This window comes from Dendropsophus ebraccatus, chromosome 13 (genome assembly GCF_027789765.1).
Source record: "Dendropsophus ebraccatus isolate aDenEbr1 chromosome 13, aDenEbr1.pat, whole genome shotgun sequence".
Taxonomy (NCBI): Eukaryota; Metazoa; Chordata; class Amphibia; order Anura; family Hylidae; genus Dendropsophus; species Dendropsophus ebraccatus.
Window position 1 is genome coordinate 73,011,007 of NC_091466.1, and position 23,316 is coordinate 73,034,322.

General features: G+C 43.7%; 1 protein-coding gene across 6 annotated transcripts in view; it reads left to right on the forward strand.

The window, feature by feature from the left end:
* Nucleotides 1-23,316, forward strand: part of RGS6 (regulator of G protein signaling 6) — a 290,618-nt gene that overhangs the window by 23,373 nt on the left and 243,929 nt on the right. For 2 of the 6 annotated variants that reach the window (XM_069949184.1, XM_069949176.1), the window contains exon 2: nucleotides 7,310-7,445. The gene's annotated coding sequence lies outside the window, so the exon portion shown is untranslated. Of the gene's footprint in view, nucleotides 1-7,309; nucleotides 7,446-7,575; nucleotides 7,662-8,533; nucleotides 8,582-23,316 lie in introns of those variants that run through there. The other 4 variants (XM_069949181.1, XM_069949178.1, XM_069949180.1 and 1 more) reach the window with 4 other exon arrangements.

The following is a 23,316-nucleotide window of genomic DNA, read 5'->3' on the forward strand; positions in this document are numbered from 1 at the left end:
GACTGAGCTGTAAATCCTGTGTGTCAGTGTCTGAGTGTGTCAGTCAGTGTGTCAACGGGACAAATATCGTGCGAAAAATCGCTATATCGTTCAAATTTAAACGATAATCGTTCTGTGTAATTGCAGGCAACGATCGAAAAATCGTTTGTTTGTTGTTGATCGTTGTTTGTCGTTGATCTGAACCTAAAATTATTGTTAATCGACATGTTGCCCAAGGGCCCACAAAAACCTGGAGCCGGCCCTGCCCACAATGCAGTTGCAGGGGGCTGATGAGTTGGCTGCTGTGACATATCAGTGTAACGCCTGGAGTAGTGGATCCACTGGACCGTCACCAGCGATGGCACTAACCTCACCAGGGAGCGGAGTCTAAGGGGCCGCTGGTTTTCACCAGAGCCCGCCGCAAGGCGGGATGGACTTGCTGCGGCAGGCGACCCCCAGGTCGCTACTCCTGGCTTGGTTGCTAGTGACGGCAGGCGAGGCGTGGCAGGAGCAGTAGGCGGGAGATGGTGCTGGCAGAGGATTGTAGACGTGCTCGCAGGTGGCGGACAGGACTCAGGAACAATGGGAAGGCAGTGGGCAAGGACTAGGGACAAGGACTGAAGACAGGAACAAGGGACAAGGACTAAGGTCAGGAACAACAGGGAGCTGGGCCAAACGCTATGGGAAGCATGTAGAGGCTCCAACACCTGGAAGGGGGCAGGGCTGGAATTTATAGGGGAGTGATTGACAACCAGACCAATTAGGAGCGCACTGCCCCTTTAAATCTGAGACAGCCGGCGTGCGCGCGCCCTAGGAGGCGGGGACGCGCGCGCCGGCCGGCACAGTGAGAGACAGGAGCGGAGGAAGGTGAGGCGCCCCCAGGGGCCGAACTAGCAGCAGCGTCGGGTCCCTGCACAAGGACCCCGGCGGCTGCATGGGGCAGGAGGAGGTCGCGGCGGCGGCCCGGAACACGGGAAGCCGCCGCGGCCGTGACAATCAGCTAGTAGATCTCAATGTATCTCACTGTATTGCAGATGTATGTATTCAGATACCAACAAAATGTGGACCAGTGTTGTTATTGAGCTATAACCATCAGGAATGATCATTTTGTCTGCGCTAGACTTCCCGTTGCCTACATCTTAGGGCAGAATAATAGTATTTCCGAGCACATAGAAGGATTGCCTTTCCTTACAAAACCATAACAATTTGCCATTTACAAAGAGGCAATATTTTACTTCTGCGCTAATGTGTTTCTCGTATTCCTGAGATACATATAGGCGTTTCAATCTAAGACAACGTGATTGGTTTTAGAGTGAGTCACGTAAGGAAGATGCTTATCTCATTCTGAAGGCTCATTTGAAACGCTCGCAGCTCTGGAGGCGAGCACAAGTGGTGCCTGTAATTTGCTATTTGCAGGTTCAATGTGCTGCTAATTATGACTGCTGACTGTATGAAAGGAGCGGTGATGTGCCGGCAATACGCTGCTACAGGGATTACCAACACCTGGCACTTATCGATAACAAATTTTACATTTGTGCACAGAAGAAAATAGAATGCCAGTCTTGTACAGGCAATTTTTTTTTTTTGTGTGTAAAAAACAGTTTACTGCACAGAGTATTTATACAACGCTGAGAGCTGGGTAATAGATTTAGCACATGAGATGAAATAAATCTGAAAGTTCTCATTTCTGCTTGCGTAATAAAGAATATTTTATATATTGCGGCTGCCTTTTTGTGAGGATATCCACATTTTGCTCAAGCTAAATAGTCCTCTCCATTACGTGCATGTACTCAGTAGTCCTGGATATTCATGAGCTCCAGCAAACTCCGCCCACCAGCTGCTGATTGGCAGTTATCTATCCATGCTGTGTATAGGCAACCAACTGTCAAATCAGCAGCTGGAGGGTGGGGGGTGTGGCAAGAATCCTATTCTCCTGCATATTAGGAGAACGACAGAACAGAATGATGTAAGCAATACATTGTTTTGGTCAGCATTTTTTGTCACAAGTTAATCCTGCCTTAATTTAAGAAAGCATAAACTAAGTGACAGATTCCCTTTAATATCTATCAGCTCTAGATCATATCCAAAGCTCAAGTGTCAAAGAGGTGGCACTGAGCTGCTTTCTCCTTGACTGATCCTGCTGTCATATCCCGATTGGTAAGTGACAAGAGATGCTCCGGTCACTTACACTTAAACCCCGCAGTCGTGGCGCGATCACAGCGTTTAAGGGGTTAATGACGGGTGGCCTGCCATTGAGGGCGAGGGCCTGGCTGCCAGATAGCAGCCAGTCCTTACCCGCTATGGGGCGATCTCAGCTTGTGAGCCCGCTCCATAGCCCGGGACTGCGCCAGGGCGTACATTTACGCCCTCCTTCGTTAAGTCCCAGGCAGAGGGGGCGTAAATGCACGGTCACGGTCGTTAAGGGGTTAAAGTGATACTGCCCCCGCCCCCTTACTCTATGTGCAGTTCTCCGCACCATCCAAAAGCTTAGATGCTGTAAATGTGATATATACCTGTCTAATACTTGTCTGTGTCTTCTTTCTGCTCTAAAAATCGCTTCATTTTATCGGTGGACAGTGTCAAGTAGGCAGGGTTTCATGGCAGTTTGTCCTTCCCCACGGCCAGGAGATTGGGGTCAACTGCTGTGAAGCCCCGCCCAGTTGACACTGTTAACCGATTGAATGACGCAAGAGTTAAGGGGGAGGGGGGTGACAGTATCCCTTTAACCCCTTATATCTGCAGCGCTCTGAACCTAATAATTATAATTTCACCAAATGTAAAAGTAACACTGGGATATGGAACATATTTTCATTTCTCTCTAAATTTATAACATACAATATTTATGAAAATACCTTTTTATCACCACATAAGCCACAAATGGGAATATATGAGTAAGCAAAATAATTTCATTCGTTCTACATATTAAAAAATGTGAGGCGTCCAAGGAACTCTCGGGTAGCAGGGAAGGTACCTCATCCAGCTCAATGGTCTCAAAATTAAGGAAGCATCTGGGTTTGATTGACAAGTCTCTATCTGTGCGTAGGGAGACACCTGTCAATCAAGGCCGGCAGGGCAAGGAGAAGCCAGTGGAGTGCCGTCTAAATGACGATTCTCCCAGTTCCTGGCTCATGTTTCAGCTATGATATCTCTGAAATGCTGCAGCTTGTAAGTGTAAATCATTGTGGGTTGTAAGGATGAAGCCTGAGTCTAGTTTATGCTGCCCGTGGTTGAGGCAGCAGGAAATTTTTGGCAGGTGTAATTCAAAAACATTTCATCTAAGTAAGCAATCAGATGATAGACCCCCGAGAGGTCCTAAAAAAAGTTTTAATAGTTCAGACAATATGCAATTTTTCAACCCCTTCCCATCAGTAATCTGTATATATATGTTCCTACTGCACATACCCTGTGCAGTAGGAATGTATATATACGTTCCTGACTGAGGGACTTCTGATGTGTGCAGGACCGCTGCAGTGAGAGTGGTCCCGCACACATCAGCGTGTCTGGGGCCGGAGGTAATGACAGGCAGCTGCGTCTCATTAACCCTATAGCGATGATGGCGTTTAAGGTACTCAGTGACAGAACAGCCGGTCTCTGCACGGATCATCCCTGCAGTAGCGGCCGGATGATCTTTTGGCAGCAGGGTTCTGATGCAGGTGCATACGCGCTCGCCCGCATCAGAACCTCCCATAGCACACAGTGAAGCGAGCAGCCGGAGCCGCTCGCTTCATTGTGTGAACTGACAGGTCTTTCTGCGGCCGCAATTCACTGAATTGCGGCCGTAGAAAACTAACATGTCATTTATTTGCGGCCCCGTACAGGATCCCAGCCGGAGCGTATACGATGTGCATACACTCCGGCCGGGATCCCATAGAAGATAGGCTATGTTACACACCGCACAAAGTGCTGCAACAACGGCCGTATTTTTATGTAGTGTGAAAATAGCCTTAGGCTGGGTTCACACTACATGTATTTCAGTCAGTATTGTGGTCCTCATATTGCAACCAAAACCAGGAGTGGATTAAAAACACAGAAAGGATCTGTTCACACAATGTTGAAATTGAGTGGATGGCCGTCATTTAATGGCAAATATTTGCTGTTATTTTAAAACAACGGCTATTGAAATAATGGCCGTTATTTACTGTTATATGGCGGCCATCCACTCAATTTCACCATTGTGTGAACAGATCCTTTCTGTGTTTTTAATCCACTCCTGGTTTTGGTTGCAATATGAGGACCACAATACTGACTGAAATTTACATAGTGTGAACCCAGCCTTAGGCCATGTTCACACTACGTATATTTGAGGCTGTATATTTGAGGCTGTATAGCAACCAAAACCAGGAGTGGATTGAAAACACAGAAAGGCTCTGTCCATATAATGTTGTAATTGAGTGGATGGCCGTCATTTAATGGCAAATATTTGCTGTTATTTTAAAACAACGGCTGTTGTATTGAAATAATGGCAGTTATTTACCGTTATATGGCGGCCATCCACTCAATTTCAACATTGTGTGAACAGATCCTTTCTGTGTTTTCAATCCACTCCTGGTTTTGGTTGCTATGAGGACCTGACATGAGGACCAAATACTGCCTGAAATATACATAGTGTGAACCTAGCCTGAGGGTGTATTCAGATTACGGAATCTGCACAGAGAAGTTCTCACAAATTCCGCCACTCACCCCAGCGCGTTCCCAGTTGCATCTCTGATTGTGCCATAGACTCCATTCTATGGTTGGGCGCATTCCACTCTCTGCCCATAGATTTGACATGACACCTTTATAGTGTCCTATCGGGACTAAAAATGAACAATAAAGTTCTGTTAAAGCGGAACTATCAGCAGGTTAGACAAATCTAACCTGCTGATAGCTTCCTAGTGGGCACCTTCATCTAATCTGCTGATAGTTTCCCTTTAAATAAAAAAACCCTCCCATAATAAAAAGTTAAAAATCACCCCTCCCCCCCAATAAAAATAAATAAAGAATAAAGAAAAGTATAAATAAATAGCCAAACAAACATAAGTGCGAAATTCCTCTAACTTTTTAGCTATACCATTATTGATCGCATATGGTGAACGATGTAGACAGAAAAAAATTCCAAATGCAAAAAAGTTAAATTTTTTCCAAAAAGCTTTTTTGACAGAAAATTAACATAAAGCAATCAAAAAGTCAAATCCAGACTAAGGGTAGCTTCACACACACCGTAGTGCAGCAGATCTGATCTAGATAACTGAACACAGCATCAAGTCTGCTGCAGATCCTTTACGTGTGAATGAACCCCTAAATGATAACAAAGCACAGACCACACCAACTTGGTTGCTACTATATTTGGCTATGTTCACACTAAAATGACAGCAGTTTCTATTGAACGGCCGTTATTTGTATAACGGCCGTTGTTTTAAAATAATGGCTGTTATTAGCTGGTACAAGAAATGTCCATAATTTTGACAGTGTGTGAACATGTCCTCAGGGGGGAATTTGTCTTTTCAGCAGTTTTCTTGGCGCATGGGGTCAGTTATTAGGTGCCGTGCATATACTTGCTTTCCTTTTGCATTATTTAAGCCAGTTTTGTTTGGCTAACAAAGTTTAATGAAGTACAGTAGGGTTGCAGTGGAGTACCACAAAAATGTCAGCAAATGGCGTATAATAAATCACACAAACTTTGACTAATCGCAAACTGCAAACAAAGCCAGGAATGAGGAGAACATTTAGGGGGACATTTACTAAGGAGTCTAATGGGTGTGACTATTCTAATGGCGATTGGTGAATATTTTGTTCCAATATCTTTATTAACATGTAGCACGCCCATAGTGACTGCAACTATCGCAGCAAAGTCACAGAAAAGTCACACAAATTCAAAAATTGTGCAAGCATATTCACTTGGTAGTGACCAGACGTAGACCTGCATCTGTTTGTGCAGCTTTTTAAAAAGTTGAAAATTATACATCGGGTGCTAATTCGGGATTATGCAAATCTTTGGGTGAATACTCAAAACAGGCAGATTATAAATAAATCACATCTTAAAAATATTCCCCCTTCGAATACTGGTTCATAAATAAAACTTAGACCAAAAATGGGTGAAAAATTCAATTAGGGTACGTTCACACGTACCAGATCCGCAGCGGATTTTCTCGCTGCGAATTCGCAGCAAGACCCTCTGCGGATCCCTGCCCAGTAAACTCTGTGGGCAGACAAACTCGCAGCAGGATGCACATCCCGCTGCGAGTTCGTCTGCAGCCTGCACCATTAACTCCCCGGCTGCTGGAGCGTATGCTTCACTTGGTCCCGCTCCAGGTTGCTTCGGGGGTTCTCGGCACGTCCCTCTCGGCCAATCAGTGAGCTGCCCTGCCGTAGCGCACGGATTGGCTGAGTGGGACGTGTAGACACCGGGACCCCCGAAGCAAGCCAGAGTGGGGGGTTAATGGGGTGGGCTGCGGAAAACTCGCAGCGGGATGTGCATCCTGCTGCGAGTTTGTCTGCCCATAGAGTTTACTGGGCAGGGATCCGCTGCAGGTCTCGCTGCGAATTTGCAATGAGAAATACGCTGCGAATCCAGTACGTGTGAACGTACCCTTATTCACCAAAAAAATAGGCTCAACACCCTTGATAAATTTAACCCTTAGTCTTTTCTTTTGGGTGCCTTCACACGTACCTTTTCACTGTGTGTTTATCGCTGTGAGTTTCTCGCACATAAATCCACAGTAATACTGATTGCTATCAAGTCAATGTATGTGTATTCTCACTGCGAGTTTGGTGCGATTTTTACATGCAAGTTTTGATTTTCATACGATTTTCACAGGCGAGTTCAACATCACAAAAAACACAGCTACTTTCATGCTCAGTATTTTTTTTTTTGAAAACTAAAACCAGGAGTGGATTGAAAATACAGAAATGCTATGTTCACACTCTGTTGAAATTAAGTGGATGGCCGCCATCTAAGTGGATGTGGATGGCAAATAGCAGCCGTTTTAAAATAACAGCAATTATTTGCCATTAAATAGTCGCCATATACTCAATTTCAACAGTGTGTAAACATAGCTTTTCTTTGTTTTCAATCCACTCCTGGTTTTGGTTAAAAAATACTGACCAAACTACTGAGTGTGAACATAGCCTAAGGCCGTATTCACTTGATCCGTACTGAACACGGATATGGAATGTCTTTAACGGAGCCCCCCCCCCCCCTCACTCGGGCAGCATCTATGATAAGATGCTGGGCGCAGGGGAACAGTGTGAATATGTGCCACACTGTAATGTTATGTAATTTTTGCCTTAAAAATCTAGGCGTAAATAAGGAAACTTACCTTGTTATATCAATGTGCTTGTTCTGATGCAGGCAGCCCAAAACAGGGAAGCAAATAGCTTCAGAAGAGAGGAACAGAGTCTCCAGGAGTCACTTCTAATCCTGGGCACAGGCTTCCTCCACATAGTCTGATGGTGACACTGGGTCTACATTGCTCTATGGTAAACAGGTAAGGAACTTTGCAGCTGTGCCTCCTCACTAATCTATCACTAGTCCCCACCTGCTTCTCCCTGAAATACCACAAAGTGTCCAAGTGTAGAAAACAAATCCAGTCAGGGATCCAGATCTGACTGAACCTGGTCTGACTGATCCCATTAATCACTCACCAGCTGAGTAGTCACTGACTAGGAGCCTGCACAGGAGGCAGAAGCACATGCTGCTCAAGGTAAAGTCACACACACAGGTTGTGGTCTCTTTGCTGTCATTACATACATTTATGTCATTAACCCCTTTTTTCTTTTTGCGTTGTTTTTACAGTATGCACATTTTTGTTTTTTAGAGGTTTTCTCCAATGAATTTTGAGTGTTTAAAAAAAAAAATTGTGAAGCTTCAAGTGTTTTTAAGAATTTTCACACTACACAGGCAGTAAATAACAAATGTGAATGATTTTTTACAAGGATTTGAGTGAATTACGTGTGGAGTGTATATATATATATATCTATAGGGTCCATTTACACAGAAAGATTATCTGCCAAAGATTTGAAGCCAAAGCCAGGAATAGATTTGAAAAGAGGAGAAATCTCAGGCTGATCTCTGTTCATAGTCTTTTTCTGGCTTTGGCTTCAAATCTTTGGCAGATAAGCTTTCGGTGTAAATGGACCCGAAGGAAGTGGGTCTCTGGAAGCATAAAAAAAAAATCAGTTTTATGCCTCAAAATACACACAAGAAACCTAGAGGTGAACGTAAACTAATGGCCCTATTACACCAACAGATCTGACGACATATTATCTGCCAAAGATTTGAAGCCAAACCCAGGAGGGGATTTGAAAAGAGGAGAAATCCAGTCTTTCCTTTATAACCTGTTCTCTGATTATTGTCTGTTCCTGGGTTTGGCTTCAAATCTTTGGCAGATAATCTGTCGTCAGATCTGTTGGTGTAATAGGGCCTTAAGACTATGGCATGGTGATTATAGGGGAGATTTATCAAACATGGTGTAAAGTGAAACAGGCCCCGTTGCCCCTAGCAACCAATCAGATTCCACCTCTCATTCCTCACAGACTCTTTGGAAAATGAAAGGTGGAATCTGATTGGTTGCTAGGGTCAACTGAGCCACCATGTGTGATAAATCTCCCCCATGCGTTTATGGTAGGCAATAGAGGATATTTATACGGTCTCTAATGTATGTCTATGAGGGCAGAGGCACGTGATTTATGTCTGCAATACAAACTAATATACAACACACCATAGTGTCATCAATGGCAATGGATAAATGTTGTGTAGTTGTCAAATTTGGTTTGAAGGGGTTATCCAGGGCTACAAAAACATGGCCACTTTTCACCCTACTGTTGTCTCCAGTTCAGGTGCAGTTTTCAATTAAGCTCCATTTGCTTCAATGGAACTGACTTTCAAAACTCCACCCAATCTGGAGACAACAATAGGGGGAAAGTGGCCATGTTTTTGTAGCACTGGATAACCCCTTTAAAGGGGTTATCCAAGATTAGAAATAAAATACAGCTACTTTCTTGCAAAAAAACAGTGCCACCCCTGTCCTCAGGTTGTGTGTGGTATTACAATTTAGCTCCGTTCTCCGAACTAAGCTGCAAAACTTCCACACCCAAACCGAGGACAGGAGAGGCGCTGTTTCTGGGAGAAAGCCCAGATAACCACTTTAAATTAATATATCACAGGGTTGATCTTGATCAGGCTATGTTCACACTGCTGTCTTGCAGGAGGGAAACGTGGGAAACTACTCTCAGCCTTCAAACTGGTTCTTGCAGCCGCAATATGCTCATGTGAAACCGGCCTAAACCTGGGGCTTTATGGCAATTCCCAGTCTCACAACCAGGAATCACTATCTTGTATGTGTGAAGGAGTTGTGCGACCTGGAATCGACATGTAGTCTCAGTCTAAGGGTACAAACACACACACCGTATATGCAGTGTATTTACTGCTGCAATACGCAACAAATACGCAACAAATACGCAGCAGATTAGATCTAAATAACTGAACACAGCATCAAATCTGCACCATCAAATCTGCTGCATATACGGTGTGTGTGTTTGTACCCTAAGGGTAAGCTCGCCAGTCTAAGAATCTTTATATATTTACGTGCAAAGAAATTACATGCCAAAGAACAAAATGTGAATGATGGGATTTCATGAACTCCTTGTTGGCTATATTGTAAGATTAGGCCTATTCAGCACCAAAGATTTGCAGTACTGCAGAAGACACATGTGAACTTTTTAGACCAATATTTAAAACCTTTTTTTTTAATGTGTTATATATATATAAATAAACTGGTGTCATAAAGTTAAACAGATTTGTAATTTACTTCTATTTAAAAATCTCCAGTCTTCTAGCACTTATCAGCTGCTGTATGTCCTGCAGGAAGCGCTATTACTACCAGTCTAAGGGTGCATGCACACTACGGAATACGTGCTTAAAGGCCGCTGCGGATTCCGTCGCTGGCCCCTGCTTGCGGCAGCACGCATCTCCGCCCGTGCCATAAACACCATTTTATGGCCGAGCCGATTCCGCCGCCCTCCAAAAGAATTGACATGTCAATTCTTTCAACAGACGGCGGAATCAGTCTGTGCCTAGAATGAAGTCTATTGCACGGGCTGAGATACGTGCTGCCGCGTGCAGGGGCCAGCGACGGAATCCGCAGCGGCCTTTAAGCACGTATTCCATAGTGTGCATGCACCCAGACACAGTGCTCTCTGCCTCCACCTCCTCCAGAGCAGTAGCAAATCCCTATAGAAAACCTCTGCTGCTCTGGACAGTTCCTGACATGGATTAAGGTGGCAGCAGAGACCAATGGGCCAGAATGGAAACAATACACAACTTCCTCTAAGACACACAGCAGCTGATAAGTACTGGAAATTTTGAGATATTTAAATAGAAGTAATTTACTAATCTATATAACTTTCTGACACCAGTTAATTTGAAAAAAATAAAATAAAATAAAATTCCCCACCGGAGTACCCCTTTAAATCCTTATGTAAAACTTCCCTTATTGTCTGGGCATCATAATGGCTTCAATCACAGTGCTGACAGTACTTCTAATACTATTTGGCCTGCATGAACATTACAGTGATGCCATAATGAAATGAAACAATGAAAAACAATTGCAAAATAAAAAAAAATGGATGTTCTGTATCGGGGTGTGAAATTTGTGGCCCTCCAGCTATTGCAAAACTACAATTCCCATCATGCCTGGACAGCCAAAGCTTTCACACCTGTGCCGTGGTCTCTACTGTATAAAAGACCGTTCTAATCTGAAGAAGTAACGGAGAGAAAGTAGTCATTAAACATATGATATGGCAGTGACCAGTAAGGGGACTAGGAATTAGACATAATATGCCCCATTCTTTAATAGCTAATCCCTATTTACAGCAGGAGATTTAGAGGCTTCTTTAAAGATTTGAAGTGGACAGGGGATTAGGATGTTAGAGGATTTTACTGATAGGGCTAATGGTAAGAAAGGTTTTATATGCTTTCTAAGGACTCCAATCGTCTACAAGGATGCATTATTGAAAACGGAGAACACAATCATATACTCTTTCTTTAAATATACATTTTTCAAGTATAAAATGATGCCAGGGACTGAATGGAAAACACATCGGAACTGAGTAATCCAAGTTTTGTTTATTCCTGAACTGCTTAAAGTGACTGTCCCACCAGGCCCAGGCTGAAGCACTGGAGGCGGCCGACCCACCCTTAGTGGGAGGAACCCTCTGCCCCTCTATGATAGGGTTCCATTGATTCTAATGGAGTCACGTCATGGAGGGGCTGGAGTTTCTTCCCACTAAGGGTAGGTTGGCCGCCTCCAGTGCTTCAGCCTGGGCCTGGGGGTACAGTCACTTTAAAGGGCAGACAGGTTAGGGTGCATTCACACCTACAGGAACCGCAGCAGATCTGCAGCAGATTTGATGGTGCAGATTTGATGCTGTGTTCAGTTATTTAAAGTGACTGTACCACCAGGCCCAGACTGAAGCACTGGAGGCGGCCGACCCACCCTTAGTGGGAAGAAACTCCAGCTCCTCCATGACGTGACTCCATTAGAATCAATGGAACCCTATTATAGAGGGGCTAGGGTTTTCTCCCACTAAGGGTGGGTCGGCCCGCCTCCAGTGCTTTAGCCTGGGCCTGGTGGTACAGGCACTTTAAATGAAATCTGCTGCGGATCCGGTAAGTGTGAACGTACCCTTAAAGGGTTTTTCACCAACTAAACCTATTTTCAGCTATCTAATAAATGAAAATGTATTGGTAATTGATATTTGTACTATTTATGGAAACTGCTCTGTTGTCTTCATTAGCCCAGTTTCCTGTCTGGTGTACATCCTCTGACCAACCTTTCTGTTCCTCTTGTACACTCCAGCCAGGAATCCAGCCAACCCTCTCTTCCTTCCACTATGTGTGGGTGTGAATAGTCAAGAAGGTATAGTGGGAGGTAGATATGGTTGGCTAAAGTGTACAGCGGTAACAGGAAGTAAGCGAGACAGGAAGTGAGGCAATGAAGGGCACAGTGCTGTTTGCACAGTTCTCTGCTTCAGGCTTGGTCCTGCCCACTCCAGGGTTATTAGCGTCCTTGCTGTACCTGGCCTCTGCTTGGTGCTTCCAGCTACCGCTGCAATACCACCCCTATCTACTAAGGTGCACACGCAGCCACTCTCCTGGATTTAAAGCGACACTGTACCCACAATCTGCCCTCCCCCAACCGCTTGTACCTTCGGATAGCTGCTTTTAATCCAAGATCTGTCCTGGGGTCCGTTCGGCAGGTGATGCAGTTATTGTCCTAAAAAAACAACTTTTAAACTTGCAGCCCTGTGTCAAATTGGCGTGGCCTAGTGTGTCTTTGCACTAACCTTGCACCACCTCTCCACCCCTCCTCCCCGCCCTCTTCACCATTAGGAATGACTCAGTCAGAATTTCTCCTATTCTTCACGTCTGAACACTGCACAGGTGCCTTAACGATCCAGCACATGTGAATAGGAGAAAACCTGCCTGGGGCATTCCTAATGGTCAAGAGGGCGGGAAGGAGGGATGGAGTGGTGGTGCAAAGTTAGGGTATAGACACTCTAGGCCACGCCAATTTGACACAGGGCTCCAAGTTTAAAAGTTGTTTTTTAGGACAATAACTGCATCACCTGCCGAACAGACCCCAGGACAGATCTTGGATTAAAAGCAGCTATCCGAAGGTACAAGTGGTTTGGGGAGGGCAGATTGTGGGTACAGAGTCGCTTTAAAGGGCCAGTGCATCTTCTTGTTTTCTGGTCCTGTTACTTCTGAACCTATTTCGCTTGACCCCTTCTTTACCAACCATTGTCGACTTGCACTGTCTGACCTGCATCCTGCACTTGATTAGCTTTGCTGCTGCCTCATCCCATTCTGATTCTCCGGTTGACTATCTGGTTTGCTGACTACGCACATTTTACCTGTTCTCTGGTGCCTGGACACTGTGGTTCCTAGGACTAGTCACTACCAACACTAGAACCTGCTGTTGTCTAGCTGCAGAAGTTCATCTTTGAGAAGGATAAAGGGTGAGGACCTAGAGGGCACTTACACTCTACTCCCTGGTGTGGCCCAAAGTCAATTTCACTAAAATGCTGCAAAACTTCTTTTACTTCAGTTAACCCATAGCTGCACCAGGACGTTATTGAACGTCCTCGTGCCGCTATGGGAGTTCAGAGGGGGGTCGCGCTGCGACCACCCTCTGAACTGCCGCGATCTCGGGTGCCGCGAGTAGCCCGGGCTCGCGGCTATTAGCGGGCACGGTCCGATCGCCGTGCCCGCTAATTAAGTACTTAGAAGCAGCTGTCAAAGTTGACAGCTGCTTCTAAATACTTGCTGTTATACATGCCTGGTGGTCTAGTGGGGGGATCGCCCCCCTGCGGCGCGATTGCGGGGGGGCGATCCCTGCATCCATCCCGGGCCGGGGTCTGCTCCGTAATGGCGCTGATCCCGGCTCGGCATTCTATTGCTTTTGGCTGCAGCAGCCAAAAGTAATAGAACACCGATCTCATGGATTCATGCAGTATAACTATACTGCATGGATCTCTATGAGAGATCAGAGTGCATATACTAGAAGTCCCCCAGGGGGGCTTCTAGTATATGTGTAAAGTAAAAGAAAAATGTATTTTTAATAACACAAAACCCCCTCCCCTAATAAAAGTCTGAATCACCCCCCTTTCCCCATTTTATAAATAAAAATAAATTAATTAATTAATAAACAAACATGTTTGCTATCGCCGCGTACGTAATCGCCCAAACTATTAATTAATCACATTCCTGATCTCACACGGTAAACGGCGTCAGCGCAAAAAAATCCCAAAGTGCAAAATTGCGCAATTTCTGTCGCATCAAATCCAGAATAATTGTAATAAAAAGCGATCAAAAAGTCATATATGCGCAATCAAGGTACCGATAGAAAGATCACATCATGGCGCAAAAAATGACACCTCACACAGACCCATAGACCAAAGGATAAAAGTGCTATAAGCCTGGGAATGGAGCCATTTTAAGTGACGTATATTTGTTAACAACGGTTTGAATTTTTTACAGGCCATCAGATACAATATAAGTTATACATGTTACATATCGTTTTAATCGTAACAACTTGAGGAACATGCATAACAAGTCAGTTTTACCCCAGGGTGAATGGCGTAAAAACACATTTCCCCCAAATAAAAGAAATGCGTTTTTTTTTTCAATTTCACCACACTTTGAATTTTTTTCTGGTTTCCCGGCACATTTTAGGCAAAAATTACATCTGCCATAGCAAAGTACAATTGGTTGCGCAAAAAATAAGGGCTCACTTGGGTCTCTAGGTGGAAAAATGCAGGCGCTATGGCCTTATATACACGAGGAGGGAAAAACGAAAACGCAAAAATGAAAACTGGCTGTGTCCCCTAAGGGTTAAAATATTGGTGCAGATTGTCATAACTAGTGATGAGCGAACTTTCCAAAAGTTCACGTTCGGCCAAACCCAAACGCTTTGCATTTGACTCCTGATGACTGGAAAAGTTGGATGCAGCCCTAGGGCTGCCAGCAAAACATAGATGCAGCCTTTAGTCTGTAGCTGTAACCATGTTTTCCAGGACTCCCTAAGGCCTCATCCAACTTGTCCAGCCGCCAGAAGACATATGCTAAGTGTTTAAGGTTGGCCGAACCCAAGCGTTCGCAAGTTCACGCTAGTCATAACCAGTGAAGCCAGAAAGCAGGGAACTGATCGTCACATTGTCCCTGCCTGCACTATATAGCATAGAAAGCTGTTGTCTGACATCTGTTTTTGTCAGCCATGTTGGATTTCAGCTTTCTCTTTTACTACTACTACTTTTTTTTTTTTTAAACGTGCCATTTTGTACACAGCCATAGAAAAACAGTGGAGCCTGTACTGGACCCCTTCAACTAAGCCCCTTCATTTTATGAAGACGTATGTGTACGTGCAATGATGTGAAGTACATCTACATGTCTCCTGCAGCCGACCACTGTCCTCTAGTATCTGAAGCTGTTTGTACTAACATCCCCACTGAAGCAAGTGGTTAGATACAGCGGCCCCGTAATTGCTGCAAGACAAGTAAATAAAAACCGTCAGGGACCACAGAACGGGCATAGGTTTTAACGGGCAAGTAACCTTTGTTTTTTTTTAATTATACTAAGTTTCATTTGTCTTAGATATATAGGTATAGCTCTGTAATATGGACGTACAACAGGTGAAGCACCATTCTATTAGTATGTCATCTCTTTTTCATCAGTATTGTTCTGCTGATGGGATATCTAGTCAGGAAACTACACTTTGAAAATCAGATAAAAAATATGTAAGGAGGCTGTAAAAACCACACCCGCACACAATTGCCAGTAGCTGTTTGATATCATTGTAACATTGGGCAGCTATTGATCATTTTCGTCAACATGCTCTGACCCCCCCCCCCCCCCCCCCCCCAAAAAAAAAGAATATCTAATCTTGGAAGATATCACCAAAAACGGTCAGAGGATGGAAGTGGAGCACCTTGACTCCTCTCCAGATAACCAATATAGGGTAGATTCACACATACGTTAACTGCTGTGAATTTTATGCTGTGAGTTTGCAGCAAAATCTGTTGTGGATACCTTCACTGACACTTCAATGAGAATCCATTGTCGCCCTTCTGCGAGTATGTAAAAGTCAACCCCTTTAAGCCCCCGTGGCCCGGTACATACATTACCGGTCTGTGGTCCGGCTTGCTTCGTGGCGTCTCCCGGCAGTAAGCCAATCAGTGCACTGCCGTCGCTGGGAACCCCTGAGGCAAACCAGAGTGCGGACCTGGTAATGTATATACTGGGCCGTGGCGGTTAAGGGAGCTGACTTTTACACACTCGCAGCTGGATGACAGTCCCACTACGAGTATGGAATCTCATTGAAATGACAGTGAAGGTATCCGAAGTGGATTTTCATGGCACGATAATTGGGGAACCGAGAGCTGACCTGTTAGGTCAGCTTTCGCTTGCCCCTCATTCCCCGCTTGCTGCTTGTGCTATTACTAGACAGCGAGTGGGGAGCAGCGGGAGAGGCTGCCCAAATGATCCTTAGATTAGATTCAGGCGGGCCACCAGTCAGCGGCGGTCTGTTGACTGAAAGGGATTGCTGACATGATTGGGCTCTTTAACAAATATTTATCTTACTTGGCCGATTACCATCCTTTCAGACCAATAATCGTTTTGTTAAAAAGCCACAATCAGCCGATCGTGGTCTTTCAACATTATACGAAACGATTATTGGTCTGAAAGACCGGTAATCGGTCAAGTAAAATCGATAATCGTTTTGTGTAATAGGGCCTTAGGACCGTTGCTGCTCTGTTGTGTGCACAGTTGTGTGGATAAATTTTTAATTGCTTAAGAAGTCATGTTGAGCTCTTGACAGGTCCAGTTTGTGAGCTCTGACAGGTCCAGTTTATTACCTATGACATCTACTTACCTAATTCTGTAAAGAGTCCATGTGCTTCAATATTTCATCTATAAACCAAGTGTGCGTGGATCATCATCTTAAAATGTTTTGATTTTCCGCTGCTGAGCTGTCAGGCTTATAAACTCATTACTTTTATCTGTTTGCCTAAAGATGGCAGCTTAATTACTCCGTAAACAAAAGAGTTACTAAACAGAGAGATGGCGTCGAGCGATGAAAATAAATTCTATTAGGGAAACCTATTTCATTGATATTGGCTCTAAGTAACGTTCAGGAAGATCAGTTCTCTGATTCATCTACAGATGCACAAAAATAAAATATTAAGAATTAAAGCTGGTGATAACATGGCCGTTCACCTTAGCTAGCTATGAGACGAATGCTTGTTTGGCTTACAGCTAGTCTTCCTGACCACCCATGATGGAGCCATGGTTGAGCCAAGCATTCATGTATATTCTTTATGGGAAGGGGGCGTAACTCCAGACAGACACCGCTGTGGCTTCTGTCCCTTGAAACATAGTAGAGATGAGTGTGAACCGAGCATGCCGATCCTTCTGCATTTGATTACCGATGGCTGAAGATATTGGAGGCAGTCCTAAGGCTGCCTGGAAAACATGGATACAGTCATAGGCCATAGGATGTATCCATATTTTCCAAGACCCCCTAAGACTCAAATCCAACTTTTTCAGCCACGATCGGACTCAAACGTGCTCGCATTACACTCATCATTTTTATTTTTTTCATCTGGCATTTTTAACAATTTTATTATAGTTTTTTTGTAAAAAGATAGATGCCATTAAAAAGCACTATTGGTCATTCACGTAACAATACTATATGGCTCAGTTGATGGAATAATAATAGCTAATGTTTTTGGAAGGCAAGGAGAAAAAAATAAAATGCAAAATTAAAAATTGGCTTAGTCATTGAGGAAATGCATGGAGTATAAGTACTGCCAAATAGTGATAAATATAGTCACTAAATTTTACTGTCATACAGTGACTCCATAACACAGATCTATGCTGAAGAATTTCCCCAGTGACTTCAATGTGGAAAATAAAACCTACAATAAAACTGTATAAAGGGGATAGCCATAGTAAAAATGTGAGGTGTAAAGGTAAGTGCATGATAACGGTTGAATTCGAATGTAAACGCAGCAAACGATCAAGCGACGAGCAAGAAATCGTTCATTTTGATCTTTCAACAACTTCTCAAATCGTCGTTGATCGTTCGCAAAAAATTCGCAGATCGTTCCATGTAAACAGTCTTTCAACGATTTCACCTATCTATGAGATAGGCTTAAGCGATCGCAAAACGATTTTTCCGTGCGATGTATTCTTCCGTGTAAATGCTGATCGTTATGAAAAAAACATTGTTCATTCTAAATCGTTAATCGTGCGATCGGGCCAATTATCGCTCCGTGTAAAAGTACCATAAGTGAGGAATTTCAAGCAGGGTCTGCATGGTGGGTTCCACTTGAAGCTCCACCTGTCCCGTTGACTCATTGACATGTGGATCACACATTGCACTTGAGAAATCACTCTCTGAGAAATCACATCAGTCAATGGGACATGCAGACTCCGCCTAAAATTCCTCACTTAATTTCATAGTGTGCACATACCCTTAGGCCTTATTCACACGTCAGTATTTTTCATCCGTTTTAAGGGACCGGGAAATATGGGATCCATTATAACCCATTACTTTCGATGGTGCTATTAATACATCCAGTTAATTTGCGGATCCGCAATCCGCAGCAAAAAAAATAAAGGACATAGAAATACAGTCTGTAATTATGGAACAGACACCCCAATAGAAGTCTATGGAGAGTGCAAAATTTACGGAGAGTCCAATGCAATTCGCAAAACCATCCGTATCCGTATTACCAAGCCAGAAATATCCTGCCTGATAGAAATGACTGTAAAATCACCACCAGACAACCGTGTGGCCTTTTTTGGGGGAATTGGGACAGGTAATGACATCATTTTTGTCATCCCCCTCCTTCTTTTTTTTTTTTTTTTTTCTTCACTACACCTTTGTGGATCCATTATTATTAATATTTTTTTTGCAGATTGCGAATAAAAATTAGAGGATCCAGATTTTCGTCCTTGAAAACAAACAGACATGTGAATGTAGCCTTAGGCCCTATTCACACAGGAAAATAGAATTGCAGAAAATAGGATCAATGGATTTTATTGGCCCCGTTAACACATCCATAGTTGTGTACAGGGCTGTGATCCGTGCTGCAAAAAAAAAAAAAAAAGACAGGCCCTAATGTGCACTAGAGTTTATCCACGGACACACCATCAATAGAACTCTATGGGATCCACAATCTGCAAATGGTGTCTAGATTATTATTAACCCCTTCACATCAGCAATACATAGATATATGTTCCTACTGCACATACACCGTGCAGTAGGAATGTATATATATGTGTTCCTGAGGTGAGAGGGGTTTGATGGGTGCAGGACCGCTGCAGTTAGCTCGATGCCACGCACATCAGTGTCCTGGGAGCCCAGCATAATGACAAGCAGCTGTGATCCCACAGCTGCTTGTCATTAACCCCTTGAACGCCACGATCTATAGCGATCGTGGCGTTTAAGGTACTTAGTGACAGGACAAGCTCCTGTCACTGAGTGATTGGGGTTACGGGGGTCCCTAATGCTTGTTCCGTCGGGCGAGGGTAAGCCACTTATTGTCGTCCTGTCGGATGGGCCATCTATGCATAGAGTCTGCTCTCAGGCAGGCTCTATGAATAGATCGCTGATAACACTGATCTATGACATATTGATCTATTGATTGCATGATTAAGACTGAAAACAAGTGTTAAAAAAAGTGTAATAAGTTTAAAAAAGTATTAAAAAAAAAACCTTATAACCCCCCCCCCCCCATAAAAGTTTAATATACCTCCTTGCCCATTTATAAAAATAAAAATATGTAAAATAAATAAATAAACATATATCATAAGGACAGGATTGCTGATTTTTTTTTTTTTTAAATATATATCAGAAAAAAAAATTATTAACAAGCGATCAAAATTTTTCTGTTACACCAATATGATATTAATAAAAACTAGAGGTCATGGCGCATAAAATGGAAAAATAACAGCGCTATGGCTCTTAGAAGGCGGGGAAGAACATTGCATTAATTTGACCCGGGCATCAATGGACTCGGTCTGGAAGGGGTTAAGCACACTTTTTCATTTATTGCGAATCGGCAAAAAATATGAATGGAAATTTGCGGATTACTAATAAAAAAAAAATTTGCAAAAATTTGCAGAGTGAAAAATATACTGATGAGTGAATAGATCCTAAGTGTAAGCACTGACGGCAGCTCCCTGTGTACCTTGCAGCGCTGATATTAGGCTCCCCTTCTCCAGGCTGTGCTGTCCTGGTCTTTGTGCTGAATGGTGATCCTGTCCATAAGATGGCCGAGCCTGCCCCTCCCTGTGTGTTCACCCCTATACTATGCTTATGGGAGGAGCATGATCACAAAAAAATGTGCTCTATTAAAGTCAATAGTAAATTGGCCATCTGTGTGCACACAGTGTAGAATAATGGCCGTAATTGATTAGGGCCGTCTAAATAATACGTTTTAATTTCCCTCAAAGTTATGGTCGGATTTAGCTTTTTTTTTCAGCGTGTGTGAACCTAGCCTAAATGAATACATTGAGATCAATGGGATAACATTGCTAAGTTCTCATTTATACAGTTCTCATACATAGCACCCCCATTTTACACGCATTGTTAGTGCGTTTCATTTTTGCATGTAGATATGTAAAATCCCATGAACATTGGAAGCAGATTTACATAAAAAAAAACTAGTACAATACATTATAAAAGGAAAGCGTTCCATAAAACAAAACACTTAAAAATCCTACAAAAATAATTTAAAATGTTTGAAAATCTGAAATGTATGTGTGAACATCGCCTAAAGCAGAACATTGATAATTGGTGCGGGAGAAGGGTTAGAGTGATGTATATTTCATGATACAGCCAGCGAGGCGTCTTAAGTGTCTTTATGCTTCAAGAGGGAAGAGCAAATTTGCATATTGTTTAAAACCTGTCGGATGCCGGTACTAGCTGTGTTTTTTAAACAAGATACTTTTTTTTCCCTTTGAAAATGAGCAATCCATATAACATCTGGTGTTATCCCTCGGCATACAGAGCGGTATAGCGCACCTGCTCACAGGCTGCACCTGTATGCCTAAAAGCAATGGTGACCAAGACTGTTGTATGGCTGCTGTTAAAATTCTCCTATAATGTAACCCTATCACACAGGAAGAAGGAAATAGAGGCATTTAAAGTGAATATGAACTGACCCCCCCCCCCACCCTATCCAAAACCACTGGTACTGTTGCTGTCAGTAAAGCCTTCCCGGTCATAGCGGTAGCGGAGCAGTGGTGTCAATGAGGTGTGCCCTAGGCCTGTAACACCTCTCCCCCCACGTCTTTAGTTCCCCCCCATGGCTGCGTTTTGTCTATTCAGTCCTGGTTATAATACAATACCACGCATCCAACAGAGCAATCTGAAGTGTGCCTGCACTGTCAACTTCAGCGATTGGAAACATTAGTGCGGCACAATATGGCAAACGGGGAGACCAGCTAAAAAAAAACCAAAAAACACTGTCGGCTGCTGGTTATAGCGCCCAATACAGTGAAATCCTAGGACCACCATATTAAGTGACCCTTCAGTCAGTATCCAACTCAATTATGAGCCTAGTGATATGACCAGGGAAATACCAAAGCCAGGTATCCATCCACAGACAGCTGTTTCAGGGTGTTGCCCCTCATCAGTGTGGAGTAGGGTTCTGGCTAGCAGGGGCAATTTCTAGTAGATCCATACGGGAAACAGATCACTGATCTCAGGGAGACCAGCCAAGGAAGACATTGTCAGCTGCTGGTTAAAGAGCCCAATACAGTGAAATCCTAGGTGCATTGCTCCCTTGAAAAACCTCAATATGCAAAAAAGTCAGCGGAGCCTCAAAACACTGGACTAGCAAGATATCCCTCCATGCACATACAGAAATCTGGCTAGTTACGTGTTTTGAGACTCCGTAGACTATTTTTCATTTCTGCGGCACAAGCACTGTGATAGGTAGAGGCTCCAGTTTGCAGTCACTTTCACGGTGCATGTGCCGCACTAATCCCCAATGTTGAAGAAGACGGCACACTAGACATGGAAGCCTAGAACAAAAAGCTAGCCTGCTCCACTTCTGATTGTTCCTGGGCATGCGCAGAATTATAACCAGTGCTGAATAGGAGAAGTATAACCCCGGTGTGCAACTAATGATGGGAGAGTAGAAGGAGGGGGTGGGAGGAAGAAGAAGGAGAGGCATTGCAGGACTAGGGCACAAACTCAATGACACCGATGCTCATGAATAAAAGAATGTTTTTTTCACCCCAACCTCAGCAGCAGATGGATTTTGAGTCACACGACCGGGAAGGATTTACTGTCTGTCATTAAATCAAATGGTACTGCTTGTGGTTCCGCCAGTCCCATATGGTCAGGAGGATTCCGCTGTCCTCCCGAAGAATGAACCTGTTCATTCTTTGGGCGGACGGTGGAATCTGTCTAACCGTAGAATGGAGTTTATGGGACGGGCGGGGAGTGAAGCAGGAGAGCGCGGGGACGAGTGGCGGAATCCGTGGCAAGTTATCTTCATGATTTCTGTAGTGTGCATGTACCCTAGGAGAGGAACATTCCTTCTTTAACTTTGGGACTTTTGCGAGGGACCAGCGTCCGTGTTAGGCTCCGTTCACATGGAGTAAAACTGGCAGAATTCCACCAGACTCCGTGACAGCTCTCTGCACGGAAGAATGGACATTTCAAATCTTCAGCATGGACAGAGGAGACGCACAAGCCTCCCATAGACTACCAGTATGCAGGGCCGGCCTTTGGGGTGTGCGACCTGGCGGAAATCTGCCAGTTTTACACACAGTCTAAAGTTTTACACACAGTCTAAAGTTGCACAGGCAGCTGTGGACAAAACCAAAGAGAACAAGGGAGCGTGGAGGGGTAATGTATGAACTTTATTATTTTCTTTAAACATTCATCAGCTGTTAGCCATGCATCAATATTACACATAGAGATGCGCATCTGGCGGCCAATGATTTTAGGTTAGGACCATCGTCATTAGCTGATCTTTGTCTTTAAAAATTTGTAAAAATATGTTCCAAAAACAGCCCAAAAGAAATCTTTAGCTCTACAGGCCCTCATAATGAAGTAATAACAAAGTAATATCTGGCCACATCCAAAAACAGTCAAAACACTGTGTGTGACCAAAATGGTCTCACGAAGAATATTATTTTATGCATTTTTATTCCATCCAAAGCTAAAATTGGCTCCAAGAGGAATTATAAGACTGTGTTCACATGATACTCAGGCTTTATGTTAGAAGTATAAAATAAAAATAACAGGCAAAAAAGTATTCCATTGTATACTGTGGCATACTTGCAGTGGGCCCATTTTCTTTAATGGATGATGGATATGTAAGTTTACTTTTCAAAAATAGCGTTGTTTAAAAGTTTGGGAACCTTTCAGAATTTTTCATATATTTCTTTAAATTTGACCTAAAACTATATCACATTACCATGAGTGCTAAAAGTAGGTGCCTGGCTCTAAAGGGGTTAAAAAAATCCAGTCTGACACAGTGCTCTCTGCTGCCACCTCTGTCCATGTCCATGAACTGTCCAGAGCAGCATCAAATCCCCATAGAAAAACCTCCTGCTCTCCAGACTGGAAAGAATACACCACTTCCTGCAGGACATACAGCAGCAGCTGATAAGTACTATATGTATGGGCACAATGATGAGGTGTACCAGTGTAATAAGGGCTAGTCCTGGTGGGTTTTTTACTGCTTTGGACAGTTCCTGGCATGGACAGAGGTGGCAGCAGAGAGCACTGTGTCAGACTGGAAAGAATACATCACTTTCTGCAGGACATA